General features: G+C 39.5%; 1 long non-coding RNA gene across 2 annotated transcripts; it reads left to right on the forward strand.

Annotated features, from left to right (window-relative positions):
- On the forward strand, positions 75 to 9758 carry LOC110394784. Of its 2 annotated transcripts, XR_002435881.1 has the most exons (4): positions 75 to 159; positions 3398 to 3459; positions 5404 to 5490; positions 5616 to 9758. It is a non-coding gene; the product is annotated as an uncharacterized LOC110394784 (long non-coding RNA). The 2 variants fall into 2 exon arrangements; XR_002435880.1 differs by lacking the exon at positions 5404 to 5490.

Raw genomic sequence — 15618 nt, forward strand, 5'->3', positions numbered from 1 at the left:
AGATGAAGGTAAAGAGCATGTACCATTCTTTGTGGAGTTACAGGTTTAAAAACCACCACAGAGCTAGGCAGCTCTAAGGTACGCACGTCTCACATCTGCATGTTGTTCCTGGTTCATAAAACATCAGTGCTTCCAGCTTCCTCCTGAGGCCCTGTCCAGGTACACTGAGAGCTGTTATGTGCGTTGCTAGCACCTTAAGAACACCTGGTTCTGGTGAATTTCTTGTCTCTTTACATAAATCTTTCAGGACTGCTCACCAAAGCATGACTTGCAAGGCCCCTTACCAAAGAGCTCATTTTATTTCTTGAAATTAATGTAAAGAAAAAAGTAGGCCAGTGTCACGTAAAGGTGCTAGAATAGAATTTCTGTCTTACAGCAAAGTCATCTCAAGCTGAAGTGTGCTCATTCCACAGCAGAGGGAACAAGGCAACATTTCCGTACAGCTGCAGAAGTTTTCAATGCTGAGATTGTGCTGTGCCCTGATAGCTTGGATTAGATTGCTTTTTTTTTTTTTTCCAATGGAAAACTCCAGTGCTGGAACTGGGATAAATTCTGCATTGGCCTGCTTGGAAGTGGGGGAGTGCGCTTACATAGTCTTTCTTTCCCTGCATGAAGTAGAAAAGAAAAGGTTTTCAAAATCATAATAGGCTTACAAAATTAGAGCTACAAAAAAGGAGAGATTTAACTCACTCTCCATGCAGAAGTTAAAGTTCCTAAACATAGGATCTATTTTTGGGGTTTCCTTTGCAAATTACTAACTTCTTTACCCTGACCACTTTCTTCATGAACACATAATTTAAATATATATATATACACTAAAAAACTAGCATTGAAGAGAAACATTAGGTTGAAGTTATGATGTACGTTAAAAGGCTGATACTGCCTGTTCTCTAACCACTCAGCTAGAAAGCATTAAGTGTACATTTTGGATATCACAGAATATTTAATGCAAAGGAATGTCATTTTTAGATTTGGTATTTTAAAGTATCTACCTCAAAAGAAGAGGCTGATACTCAACGCACTCATTCCTACTGACAAATTTGCAAAATTTAGAAGCAAGCAGTAAATGAAGATTGGTGTTGGGCCATCAGTTTGCTAATCTGCAGTAAACCTCTTCCTCTGAGGTCTCATGCTATAGATCCCTCATTTCATCTGATCTTCAGCATTTTTAATGAGCAGTTATGTTTACATGGTACTGTCCACTAATTACTGGTTGGAGGTTGGGTGGGATGGGGAAAGGGAAATTAAATATAAGGGCTTTGGTTATGGAAAAATATTTTCTCCAAGTTTTTATCTTTCTATACTTCTGATTACACCACACTAGTTAGAACTTATTTTTGGAATAACGGTCAATTATTGCTTCTCTTCTTAATCCCTTGGGTGATGTTTATAACGTTGTCTACACAGACCTTGATTGAAGGTTGTACCTGATTTCTGTGTCATGTTTTTCCCCATAGGGGAGATTTTATTCAGTCAGTGTGTTTTAGCTGCCAGCTTATGCAGTTTCGGTGCAGTTTGTTGATTTTATGTGGTGTTATTCAATAATAAACACTGTTAATAGACTGCAAATCTTCACTTTTGGTGGGACAAGTATAATAAAGAGATGCCTCTTTAGTTTATAGCTTAGAGCTCTGCAAAAGTCTCAGAGAATTTAATAATGACATGGTTAGCTTACCCAGACCAGAATTTTTAGTGGTTGTTATAAATGGCTTCGGAGAAAAGGGGCTAGGAATTTGCTATCTTTTTTTTTTCTCAAGCAAAATGATTCTGAAAATGTGCTGAAAGTATACAATGGATAAAACAGAATGGGTTTGTGATGAATGACTATGCAATTCTTCTGAGCAACTTTATAACTATTTCACTCCATTTTGTGCATACCAAATGATTTGTGTACTCTTTGTCATGAGATATTAATGCCCAGAGTAACAGAATTTCAAATGACAACCATTCTTTTACAAAGTAATGAAAGCTATTTGTAGGCATCACTGAGATCAGCAAGTAACCTTTGAGATTAAACTAGAGAAGGATCTTCCCTGCAAGAGTATCTTTTTATGTGGCCAAATACATGCCTGAGCATCTGTGCCTATGATGACTACCTGGTAATAAATACACTGGAGATCTTAACCACCTTAAGGTATTTATGATCTCTTGTGATCTCTTCTGTAGCTGTACAGTCTGTGTGCATGCTGGTGCTGCAAGCTGTTCAATCCATGCCTTTTCCTTGCCAGATTTCATGGATTTGTGCTGTTGTTCCTCTTGCCCTTTTGCCTGAATTCCCTCTAGGATTGTTCACAATGAGAGAACTTCTGACCTTGTCAGCTCTTGTGCAGAACTGTTAACTTGGCAATATAACAGAGCATGCAGTTTGAAAGCTCTGTATGTGTTTACTGTTTTGTTTCTGCTTTGCCCACTGGTAGATTATGGACCTGAAAGTGGAAGAACTTTCTGGTTTCTTATTTCTCTTCTTCTTGTGGGATACAGAAAGAAAATATCTGAAAGGGTGACGATTATAATATCTTCAAATCAAAATCAGTGATTTTGATTCAGAAAGCTGCAAAACTTAAGAAATTGCTGCATGCTGTTGCACGTGCAGATCTCCAGTGCACAGCCTATAGCAGATATAAAAGTTAGAACTGTAGGTGGTAGAACCCTATCAACGAAGAATGAAAAAAAACCATACAATAAGTGAGCAATCTAGGAAATTCTGCAAAAGGACTTATTGTAACACATCAGCATTTATCTCTCAAGATGAGTGACCTGATGACTTCAAAACCAAGTAGCTAGCTTCTAGCTGGTAGTCCAAGACTACTGCATGTTACAGTGGTAAAGGTTAGAGGGGTAATTAATATTAGTTTCACCCACAGATGGTAACGAACATAATGGAATTAAAAGCTTGCTCTCAGAGACTGACCTGGGTCTGTTACTGGTAGGTACATTCCCCTGAAGTGCCCTGAAGACAACATGAGAATGTCCTAAAGGATGTTGCTAATGCCTAAACTACTCACAGTTTGAACCACAGAAGAGAGGTTCGTGAATACCAGCATGGAGTATATATATTTTCAATATATATAGAAAATGTGCACATGAAAAGGAGCTGAGAAATTAGTGTTTTAGAAGTCTTAACAAATATGGGCATGAATCCTTCCAAGTAATGTAGCTGTTGTCTTTGGGACTTGATGCCCCGGATCAAGAAAAATCAGGGATATTTTATTCTACATTACCCTAGAATCTCAAAATGGTGTGAACGACAATGTTAACAGCTGTGGATGTAATATAATCGACAAGGTAATTTTGAATTTCTGCTCTTGTTGAAGTTCTTACTTAGTTTTGGTCATTTATGTATAAATATTCCCATGTACTTGTCATTCCTCATTTGTAAATTATCTTGCTCTTTCAGATATCACTTTAACACTCCAGACTTTATGGTTGCTCAACTTGTTTAATGGATGCCAAGTTCTGGTATGTATGCAGCACGTACTTGCATATAGTAGTGCTGGCAGTCGTCAAGTTTTAGCTGGCACAGGCCACACTTTTTTTTTACTGAGGGCTTAGAGGGATGAATACCATGTGCTTTCTCAGTATATGACAGAAGGATGAGATAAACCACAAGTGGTCATTCCTGTCATATATTCCTGTGGATGGGAAAAGGAAATCTGGATTTTCATCACCATGATCATATATCAAACAGAGTGGTCACTGGAAGAGAGAATAATAGTCACTTTTTAGCAGACACAAGGTTTTATGTGGCTAGAGATGTATTTTTGCCCATAGATGAGGGGTCCTTCTGGAAAAGAGTGATGCGGGGCAAGCCCTCAGCTGGATGACTCACTCTGTGAGCTGCAGGTTGGGTTTATTTCTGGTTTTCCAATATAGCCTCAACCAACACAAATATATGCCGGAGGACTAAAAATCACCTTTGAGTCACCTCAAAACCATGCCTGCCTCTGCTGTCAGTTTCCTTCCTGTGTTCTGGCTGAAGACAGCACACACATGTACTTAATGTGCATATGAGATGCTTGCAATGATAAGAATTGTTCTTGAACGCAGCCCAGGTGCCAGTGGACTACACATTCCAGTAGGCTTAACACAGAAGTATGGGGTGTTACAGACTTATTTCTGCAGTACTGGTCTTGAACACAAAGGCAAACAGGAAGCATGCACATGTACTCTGCAAACTCACGCATAAACATGTATGCAGTAATTCCTTGCTCAAAGTTTGCTAACAGCTATGCCATGCCATATGATGGTCTTAGTTCAGATAGAAATGTGCTCCAACAATTCTTCCTGAAAAAAAAATTCTAGTGGAAAATGAAATAAAGTGATAGGATATCTGTTACGAAACTAGAGATTTACATTTCAGACAGACTGCTTCCCAGTCCTCATTTTTTTTGCTCATCCCAGAGAGTTACCCTCACTGATCAGATTCAATGTACTTCAAGACCAAAGCTGATGAATTTCAATCTGAATCCAAACTGAAAGGTTATAACCTTCTCTCTTTCAATATATCCTTTAGTTCTAGAGCTCTGTGTTATTGATCCAATGAGATAAATGCAATGATATGGCCATCCTGCCTGTTTGGGAGAGTTTTGCTAATAATTTCTTTTAAATTATTTCCTCTCCTTTTCTGTATGTTCACAACCTCTATAGCACTGTAAGGAGCTGTTTGATCCTTATATGAGAGAGATTCAAACTTTATGTAAGTGATGAAACATGCTATACAAATAGTAAACATGGTAACAGTAAGTAAATGATCTTTCATTTAGATATTCCCAGATATTCCCAAGGTGACATATCAGTTTCAGCCTTTTCTCTGTAAAACAATATATTGATGTTGCACTGCACATGCCTGTTTAGATTCTGTACATACAGCTACTTGTTAAACAGAACAGATCTATTTGTTTTATATGCATAGCTTAGTTTCGCGTTCAACTTTTAGGACATACAAGGATAAAATTAGTTTTAAAATCCCATTGCACACCTTTTTCAACTACATTTTTTTTCAGTGTTCTCAATTATCTTCAACTATTCAGTTAATAGATCTTATAGCTACTTTTTAAGTTTCTGTTCAAGCTTAAAATTTAAGGAATTTTCCAAATGATTACTGCTAATTTCACTTTCACGACTGACAAAATTCTCAGCATCTGAAGCACATACAGTGGCAGAATGGTAATTCAATTTAAGATGGCAGAAATGTATTTGTCTCTTGCTCAAAAATTCCAATAGATTTCCATGCATATAAGGTGGTGTATATGGCATAACAAAGTCATCAATATACCTTGGATTTTAAGTAGCAAACTTTCCAGATCCAGAACATTTTTTCCTTATTCATAGTTAACATGTTAAATTATAAATGTTGCATTGTATATATTTCAAAATAGTTATGATTTGCAACTTCATCTCCAGGCCCAGAGTCCTATCACATTGTTCAGCTTATATTGCTTTGCTTCCATTGTATGATCCTCATCAGACAGCAGTGGTGGCAGTGATCAGGTTGGTGGTGAAGTTCTGTTAAATTCAGCGCAGCTTAATCTTGGAAGATTGCTTCATAGAGAATGTTTGATATTAAAAACCACGTGAAGAAGAATATCAGTGACAGAAATTTCTCTTTGTTGCAGGTTCCTCAGTGACTAAATAGAATGTGGCTAAATAGAAATGTTCCATTCAAGTTTTAAAACACGTTCTCTGTGTGTATGAAGGAAACCTGACAGCAAAAAGCATAGTCGCATGGTACAGTCATACTGAACAAAAATGCACAGAGACATCAGCTCAGGCCAATGGAAAGCACTCAGATTTATATATGTATATTTTTATTGTAGTCTTCATCCTGTGTCTATTCGATATTGTAACGTTTTGGTTGCATTTATGTCACTAAACTGAACTACATACAGGAATATTCCCTGATAAATATGTAGCCTCTTAGAATCCCCTGTGAATGCCTGCAAAGGCACTGTGCTGGTCTGCAAGTCCGGCATCTGGGCTGGTGGAAGCGGATCCCAAGAGTACAGTCTCCACCTCACCTTTGGGCTGTGTGTCATTCTTCTCCTGCAGTGTCATGTCATCCTGCAAGAACAGTCTAGGTGAGAGACTGTTTTCTCATGTGCTGAAGTTCTGCTCAGGCCATCCTCTTCAACCATAGAATCTGAACTAAGGTTTCTTCTGATGTGGGAAAACTGAGGTTTAAACCTCACTGTTTCTCATGAGAGAGAGGGGTATTGAGTACTGGGAAAGATTAGAAACCTGCCTGCAGACGTGAGGCAATGTATGTATGGTCAGGAAACGTGTGATAACAGATGGGAGTGTGGAAGAGGAGAGTCTGCAGTGCTTCCTTGACCAAGAACCTCCTATGGCAACGGTAGCAGGTAAAACTGCAGCAGCCAGATTGTCTGCTGGCAATCAGCCATGGCCCACGGGGACCTCTGCTCCATGCCATGGCTGGCACCAGGATGGAAAGTACAGTGACGTGCCAGCTGAGATTGACTCTGGCAGGCACAAAGGTTGCCTGTGCAGCCCAGATGCACCAGTCTTCCTCTGCTAACCAGAGCATGTTGTAGCACTTTAAAGAATGGTACCATACGCCTGCGATACATCACATGTTCCTCTCACACACTCCTGGGAACAAGGAGCAATAGCAACAAGAATGACCTTTGGGCTTATGTGATGCCCTTGAGTGCAGCAAACACCACAGTGTCCCTTTCCCAGCACCCTCTTCAATCTTCTAACAATTTCACCCTCTTACCCCATGCGAGCCCATGACTTTCCCAGGGGCAGTAACTGCCATAGCCCGTCCCTTCTTCCATTGCATGTGAGACTGCTGGGACTCTGCCATATTCTGGAACCCATCTCAGACAAGATCCTCTGTGGCACAGAGAAAAAGGCATAAACAGACCAGGACGGAATAATGTAAGGAATTCATTTGTAAGAAAAAACTGGCTGCCAGAGGAATGCACATTTGTTGTGCAGTGCTGAAGAAAATGTCGCAGGTAGAGAAGGTGCAGGTGAAGGTCTGCACATTGACAAGGGGAATATACACAAAGTCTGTCCAGGGAGAAAGGCAAATCTAATCATTTTGAAAAATGTTAGTAGGATGGCTGCAAGGAATCAGCAGATTCATGCTGTGTTTTGAGTGCTGTGGCAGAACTAGCCCTAGCTTGGGCCAAATGCACACAGGCAGCCTCATCTACTCTTCTGTCTTCAGGTCTTGGGAGGGCAATGGAGCTGGGCTGGGCTTCCAGGTGTTGGAAGTCCCATTTTATCCACTGTCATTTTGCTGCTAGGCTGGTGATGGTGCACAAACTTTTTACCACGTTGCTGTTCAGCCTTTGCCTCTGAGCTTATTGCTTCATGATATCCAAAGCAGTAGCCTGCTGCACCCATAAAAATAAAATCAAATAAGTAGGATTTAATTAACACCAACTCAAATATAGGCATACTTATATAACATAATTGTTATAACATATAAGCATTTCTGTACCCAGTGGTCCAGTAAAAAATCCTGCTGCAATCACTTGAAACGTGTCCGTGTGCCTTATGCCAACCACACAAGGCCCCTGCCCTGGTCTGTTATGCTTGCTATCAAACTGTTACGAAAGGTTGCTGTGTGAACTGCAGTTAGGAACCAAATGTTCTTTAGGTATCAAATGTCCTTTGTTATGACATAAGAGACTATGCTTGGAATAAGAGCAAAGTTCAGAAATGGCCCAATTTATCACTCTTCTAAGCAGTCCTACCACAGTGATCTCTAATTCCCTAAATGGTATACCTGCATGTAACTGCACAAGTTATTTGCACAGATTTGTATTTCTCTGTGGTGTGTGATTCCTGCCAAATGATGGTGTGGCACAGGGTAATAGTGTGTAAGCAACATCTGCTGTAAAATGGCAATCAGACTGCATACAAACTGGCATCTGTGGGCAAGCAAAGGATGCTATTTCAGCCTTTGGAGAGCATTGCACTCAAACACACAGAATGGTTGATATAGATGCTGGCAGTGTTCATGAATCTTGCTTGATGGCCCCTGAGGCTTACAGCTATAGACAGAACAAGTCCTTGCAGTTAATGTTTGACCGATTCCTTGCAGATAACACCAAAATGAAACAGGAATCACCCTGAGAGCCCCTGCCCAGTTGGAGAGATTACACTACACAGTTCTGATAGCATGGGCTTGAGTGGTTCTCTCTGTTGTGACATGGCCTATTGGATTTCTCCACCAACCAGTTGCACAGGTGCCAATAAGAGCCAGGACTAGCAAGAGTCCATGAAGTTAACACAACTCTTTTCTTCACCAGGGCTTCCAGAATGTGATATCTGGCATGCAGTGGCTGGTGCCACATATTTGCACGTGCCTGTGCCCATTGCTGTAGCCAACTTCTCATGCAGAGATCACTGCATAATCACTGGCAAGAATAGCTAAGTTTGTATTTTATGTAGAGCTCACTTTTGTCAATTCATCCCCAAAAAATAGATTTATGTTACTTGTAAGAAAAAAAAACATATTAAATTGAAAATTATCTGAACAAATACATTATCACATGGCACAAAACTACATAACAATGATCTGTAAGATCCTGGAAACTGTATCTGCCATGAGGAAAGCAAGCCATTTACCACGGGTCAAAGAGACTGTTTTCTTCTCTTCTAGTTAGTGGAACAGTCTCAGAAATCACTGCAGAAATCATCTTCATCTGAACTCAGTTTCAAAAAGCCAGGAAGTCTGTTGAGCAGCTAGATTTAGGCATGGAATAGTTTCAGTGACTTAAAGAAAAAACATTCCTGGAACGCTATCCATTGCCTAAAAATCTTTGCCCCTTTCCCCCTCTTCTCTCTAACCACCTCCTCTCCCCAGTTTTTTGGCTATATTATTCATCAGGTAATCATCAATATTGTCTTTTTTCTGCTGGTCAGTGGGATTTTGACATGATACCAAGAGTGTCTTCCTTGATGTATTTCTTGAATCATTTTCAGAAAAAAAAAAAAAAAAAAAAAAAGCCTGGCTTATGGAAGATAAGATAGAATGTACAAAGTAAATGTAGAACTTGGAGTGGTGTCAGTTTTTCACTTCTGTCCGTGATCAGAAACAAGATGACCAAATCAGTTGGTCACTGACTGATTCACTGGTATGTAAGGAACATATCTTAGCAGTGCTGTCATTCAATGCAGACCTTAGCAGCTGCAGCAGAGTAGCTTGTATAATCATCAGCCACAAAAGCAAACACCATTGCTGTAGAAATCTGAAGCAGCGTCTAGGAAATACATCTTCCTCTGTGCATCCTGAAAATTCAAATTATTTCTAACCCACTGTTGATTGATTTTGTGATTATTACTAATTACTGTGTGATAATTTTCTAATCTTTTATGCAAAAAATAAGGGCTTCAGGCAGTTTTTTTGCAGTACTGTGTGAAGATCTGACAGTCATGGTTAGTGTGCACCATCTGTAGAATTCACTGTTGGGTTCCTCTTTACTTTAGGCAATAATTTTCTTCATGTCTAGTGGAAACTTACTTAGCGCAACAACTAGATGTCTGGAAGAAGAATCTGATGATTCATCTGGCTTTAAAAAAAGACCCAAAGGATGTCATTTGTACCTCTGAACCACAAAAGAATAAGTGGACAGAGGACAGATTACAAGTGAAGCACTCATTTCTTCTCTCGAGGTCTGCTTTCCATCATCTTAAACTGATTAGGACAAGTTGTAACAAATGGCTTGCTTGTTTGTTTTGATGAGTTTTTAAAATGTAGATGGTTTATAAACTGAAGTTACTCAAGGTTACATTATATTTTTAGTTTGTAATTTACTACATATTTTGGCTTAGGTATTTGTTTTTCAAAATCACATAGAAGTTTTCTGTTTCATGAGTTTTCTTCCTTTTCAAAAAAGGCCTCCAAGCTTGTTGTTGTTCTTTTTTGTTTTTTTTTCCAGAGGAGACATTTTTCTTTATTTAGTAAATTCAGAAATTGACGTAAAAACTGACACTTTGGGCAGCAAACTGTGGAAAACTTGATGCATACTCAGTTGTTGCAATTGCTAAATGCTCTTTTGAGACACTCTGAAGGTAAACTTGCTGTGTGCTTTTGTTTTTACAAGTTTCTTGTGGATAATTTGTTCTCCTCTAAAAATATACAGAACTGAATATTGCAGACACTGAAATTCCCAGTTTGGTATAAATTGAGAAAGCTGCCTTTGCTCTGTTTTGGAAGCAGGAATATGTGGCAACTCTTGGTTCTGTGCTTTCCTGTTGATCAACTGTTTCTAATTCTAAAGTTGCTAAATAAATGAATATATCAATATATAACAGTATATATATTCAATCCCTACATAGTTGCTGGAGAAAGGAATAAATCTCAAATAAGATTTTGAGTAGTACACATTGCCTTGTTTCAAATAAAGTTCTCAATGCAAAACAAGAAGGCCAATTTAACTGCGGTCAATATTCAAGAGAATCTGAGGTACTTCCCAGCTTGCATCTATCTTCTTCTTGCACTGAAAAAAATACACATCACCCTCTTAAATATGAATAGGTCTCAGAACTGGGACTACTTACATAATTGGTTCTTCCTGTTCATAACTGGAGCATTTGTGTTGAAGGTTAGACAAATCCATGAATCTCAAGAAGTGAAAGTTAAGTGCAGCTAAAGAAATTCAGAATGGTAAGTAAGCTCCTTAATGCCCACTGAATGCTGGGAACTTTGATTTCATATCAAGCAAAAAAAAAAGATTTTTCTTTTAATGGAAAGTTGTGCATTTATGAGACTCAGAAGATGTTGTAGAAGAGTGATTATTCACCACATTTTCATGTCTCTTCTTTTTTACCTTTATTTGAATACGTGGTGAACAGATTTTTTTTTTTTGCATATGCAGCTATAGTATCAGCATCTTTGATCTGCTTTTGATTAAATTTTCCAGGAGATACCACTGCATCTTATGGCAGTGGAACCTAGAACACCCAACTCTGAATACTCATACACTGTTGTAATGACATAAACCTCTTGTTGCACATTTAAAAAGGCAGATTGATTTTTTTTACTGACAAGCAGAATTTCTGTGGTTGAAACTAAGTGAAGATACATTGTGAAAGCTCTAGCATAATATAAACATAGTATTCACAATAGTAATGCAAAAGAAGCTTGTATATGAAACGTCTATATATGTGTACAAAGTCAGAATGTAAATCTACAGGAAGGAAGACATATGATTTTTCAACATTTGAAATTAATTCAAAGAACCAGCCTTGAATTATGTAAATTTTTCAGTTATGTCATGTTCCTGAACTTCATTTCTGTTGCTGACTGCTAACTTTAATTCCCCCACCTTGTCTCTTGCTGGAGCTGAAAAACAAATTATTGCTCTAGTGAAATTATATATCCTTCTTCTTTCCCAGTTGTGTTACTTGAAATGATTAGAAAAAATTGGATTTACACTCTTTGAAATAGCTGCTACAATGCTGTCTCTTGAAAACAGAATGTATAAACTTTCCAAGAAAAGCCAGCAAATCTTAAAAAGAAATCATTTGTTATTTCATAACTTGGGGTAAATACATATATACTTTTAAGAAAAGACATCCTGGAAAACATTTCAAACTATTCTCATATCATAGATCAAAAGTAATCATCTTGGATACCCTTATAAATAAATGAAATAGAGTCATTTGCCATCCATTAGATTGTGTTTAGCACTACTTGCAAGCTTCCTCTGTACAGTGTCCATCAATGACATTAGAATAATTGAGATTTTCATGAATAACACTTTCTTTTTATGAAGTAACTAAACCAATTACATAAGCCTGTTTTGTTTTAGAATGGAAGTAGATACATTTAGATTGTCTGCTGCTCCAGCAATTGTCAGAATTGCTGGAGATGACTAGAGCACTCTGCAGCAATTCAGCTGCACAATGTATGAACCATGGGTCCATTGAAAGTGTGTAAGGGTGTCTTTCAAGAGCAGTTTTATAGGGATGGTGCTTATTATTACTGCAGGTTTATCACAAAGTTCAGCTGTACCACCATGAAAAGCTATGAAGGCATACTGCGAAAACATTTCTTTTTCTTGGTGCTAAAACATCGTATAGAATTCCCCAAAAAAGTGTTACAAAGCATCAGATTGATTAAGCAGTCGATAGGCAAATGAAAAATTTGTGTCAACCACAGAATTAAAGCTTTTGCACCTTGAGATTGGTCACCTGATATTCTTACAGGATATTTTTGTTCTTCAAATGGTAATTTTCTGCCTCTATTATATATTCAGACCTTTCTGACCTCCTCAAAAGAGTTGGAAGCTACTTGGAGATTTTGCTCACTACTTGAACAATCTTTCAAGGTGCTCTCACAACTTTGGCAATTCATTCTCAGCCCTAATGGAGTACAGCACTGAAGCAGATCATTGTGCCATATCCTGTTTCTCACCACAGTTTTATGAAGGAATCGGCACCAATTAAAGAGTGGCAAGATTGATTTGTCATCCAGAATCTTGAGAAAGATAATAATTCCCATTGAGTAAGGGATCTCTTGAAGATTCTCCCAAAGATTATCCCCTGCCATACTCTTTGAATGTGTCCATTGTTGGCCTCTCTGTGACATCAGCATAGGAGGTAAGAGTTTTCTACCGTAAAGAACCATATGAGAAGACAAGAATATATTCTTGGTAAAAAAATAAAGCAGAAAACTATTGAAAAGCAGAAAGACAAGTTTACTCCTAGTTGACTTATCAGTTAAATAAATATGTTCTTCAGTTCCAACGCCTTCACTTGCTGTAAAGTAAGAATCAAAACACTTTACCAAGTGTGTTCTGCATTAACTAACATTTGACTGACGGTAGATGTTTCAGTATCTTTGTGATTTCATCTACTGATTGCTTCTCCTTGATCTACGTGTTCATCTTTATATCTTCCTGTGAGGTTTCATGTTTATATTCATACTCTATTTGTGTTCTTGCATTAAACTCTCAGCTTTAGCAATAAGTCATGCACTCAGAGTTTGCTGCTGTACCAGCAGGAACGTTTACCTGATGTTCTATACAATATGTTGAGTTACTAAGTACTAGATTATGTATTTCGCATTAAAATTAATGCCTCCTATTTCCATGGAAACTACAACAGATACGAAGAGCACAATAAAACTATTTGATAGAGAAAATTCATACATACAAAACACTATTTTTCACATAATCACCACAATTAGTCATACATTTTCAGACAGTGATGAACAAGAGCCTGTATGCCATGCTTGGAAAAATCTGCACCAGTGGAAGTGACACACTATCACTGTCACCACTGCTGAAATGCATCACCCAGTGTTTCACTGTGCTCACATCTACAGTTTGGTCTCCATAAATGTTCAGCAAGTGTTGATGAATGTCAAAGGGTGCCATTTTTTTTCTGCATGGAGGAATTTGATTTCACACCTTTGCTTCATACCCACTTCCATGTCAGATACCACTTGGTCAGACTGCCCCTCTGCTGCCATCTGTCACACAGCAACAAAATGTAATGGAATACTGATGAGAAAGTTCAACCTCTACTGCCATACCACCATCATCCACCTCTGATGTTGTGGGCCAATATAATAAGTTAGGAGGTATTGCTTTTGGAGAAGCCCTCATATATAAAAAAGCCTCTCTTGTTCCAAAATTGAAATAATTTCAGATCTTTGCTATGCATTCAGACAAACTCTGTCAGATCATGAACCTCTTCTGCACACTGAGTGGTCTTGGTGCACTTCCTCGTTCTTGGATAGTGCAGCTCAAAATTACATGATAGCAAAGATACAAGCCTGGATCTGAGAAGTATAAATAAACCAGTTACCATTCCTCTTATCTGCCTCTCTCCCTGCTGTTCAAAACTAATTTAAATGAAGTTCTTAAAGCTTCTTTCCTTTCATACTTTGGAAACTTTTCACTCTCAGTCTTGTGTTGTTTGGTGTTGCTTTTTTTTATTTGGGGGGGAAGGGGCCTTGTTTGTATTGGTTGTTTATTTTGTTGTTTTTATTGTTCTGTTTTTCCTACAGATGCAGAAAAGCTCTGTCTCCAATTCTGTGATCATGGAGGTACTATCTATCCTAGGCAGTAGCAACAAATCTCGTGTTCCACCACTTTACAGGACCTGTATGCATTCATCAGTTAGGGTTAGGACAGTCAGACTCCAAGGAGCGACATTAGACCTTTTCTGCTCTGGAACAGTATTGCTTCTTTGCAAGCAAATCTCTCCATTAAGTTCTATGGTCATTAGTGGGTACAGGTGAACCCTTCTTTCTGAGGGACAGGGCTGTAGCAATTTCCTGTCTGCCATAATGTCCTATCAGTTATATTCTAGCACGCATGGTGCTAGCACAGCCAGTATGCTAACAACATCAGTCCTCATGTTCCTACAGTAACTCTGTGGCATAGAGTGATGAACAGAAGCAGGCAGAGTCCTGTGGCAGAGCCTGTTGAGTGTCTGGGGACTGCTGGAAGAGCTGGTGCTTGACCAGTGCCTACTAGAGTTGCCTAAACAGGTAGCAATACATCATGTGTGCCAGAGCATGCTCCCTCTGCAGTGCTGTATGGACACAGCCGGTGTAAGGCAGAGACAAGCTCTATGCTATGTTTGTCCTCTTGGTTCTGAGAACTGCAATCCTGAGATCCATCTGAGAGTGCTGAGGGAACTGGTGGAAGTGATAGCCAAGTTGCTTTCCATTATCTATCAGTGTTTCTGGTCAACTGGAGAGGTCCCAGAAGACTGAAGACTTGCCAATGTGACTCCCATCTACAAGACGGGCAGTAGGAGGATCCAGGGAACTACTGGCCTGTCTGTCTGACCTTGGTGCCAGGGAAAGTTATGGAGCAGATTGTCTTGAGGGAGATCACACAGCATGTGTGGGACAACCAGGGGATCAGGCCTAGCCAGCATGGGTTTGTGAAGGGCAGGCCCTGCTTGACCAACCTCATTTCCTTCTATGATCTAGTGACCTGCCTGTTGGTTGACTGTCAGTGTGGTTTACCTAAACTTCAGCAAAGCCTTCGACACTGTCTCCCACAGTATTCTCCTGGGGAAGCTGGCAGCCTGTGGCTTGGACAGGTACACTCTTTGCTAGGTAAGGAGCTGGCTGGAGGGCTTGTTTAATGTCTTTACTGATGATCAGGATGAGGAGATTGCATGCACCCTCAGTAAGTTCGCAGATGACACCAAGCTGGCAGGAAGCGTCGATCTGCCTGAGGGTAGCAAGGCCCTGCAGAGGGATCTGGACAGGCTGGATCGCTGGGCTGAAGCGAGTGGGTGAGGTTCAACAAGACCAAGTGCCAGGTCCTGCACTTTGGCCACAGCAACCCCAGACAACATTATAGGCTTGGGGCAGAGTGGCTGGAAGATTGTGTAGAGGAAACAGACCTGGGGGTACTGGTCGATGCTTGGCTGAACATGAGCCAGCAGTGTGCCCAGGTGGCCAAGAAAGACAATGGCATCCTGGCTTGTATCAGAAATAGTGTTGCTAGCAGGAGCAGGGAAGTAATTGTCCCTCTGTACACAGCACTGGTGAGGCTGCAGCTCGAGTACTGTGTTCAGTTTTGGGACCCTCATTACAAGAAAGAAACTGATGCCCTGGAGTGTGTCCAGAGAAGGGCAGTGAAGCTGGTGAGGGGTCTGGAGCACAGG

Source organism: Numida meleagris, chromosome 2 (genome assembly GCF_002078875.1).
Source record: "Numida meleagris isolate 19003 breed g44 Domestic line chromosome 2, NumMel1.0, whole genome shotgun sequence".
NCBI lineage: Eukaryota > Metazoa > Chordata > Aves > Galliformes > Numididae > Numida > Numida meleagris.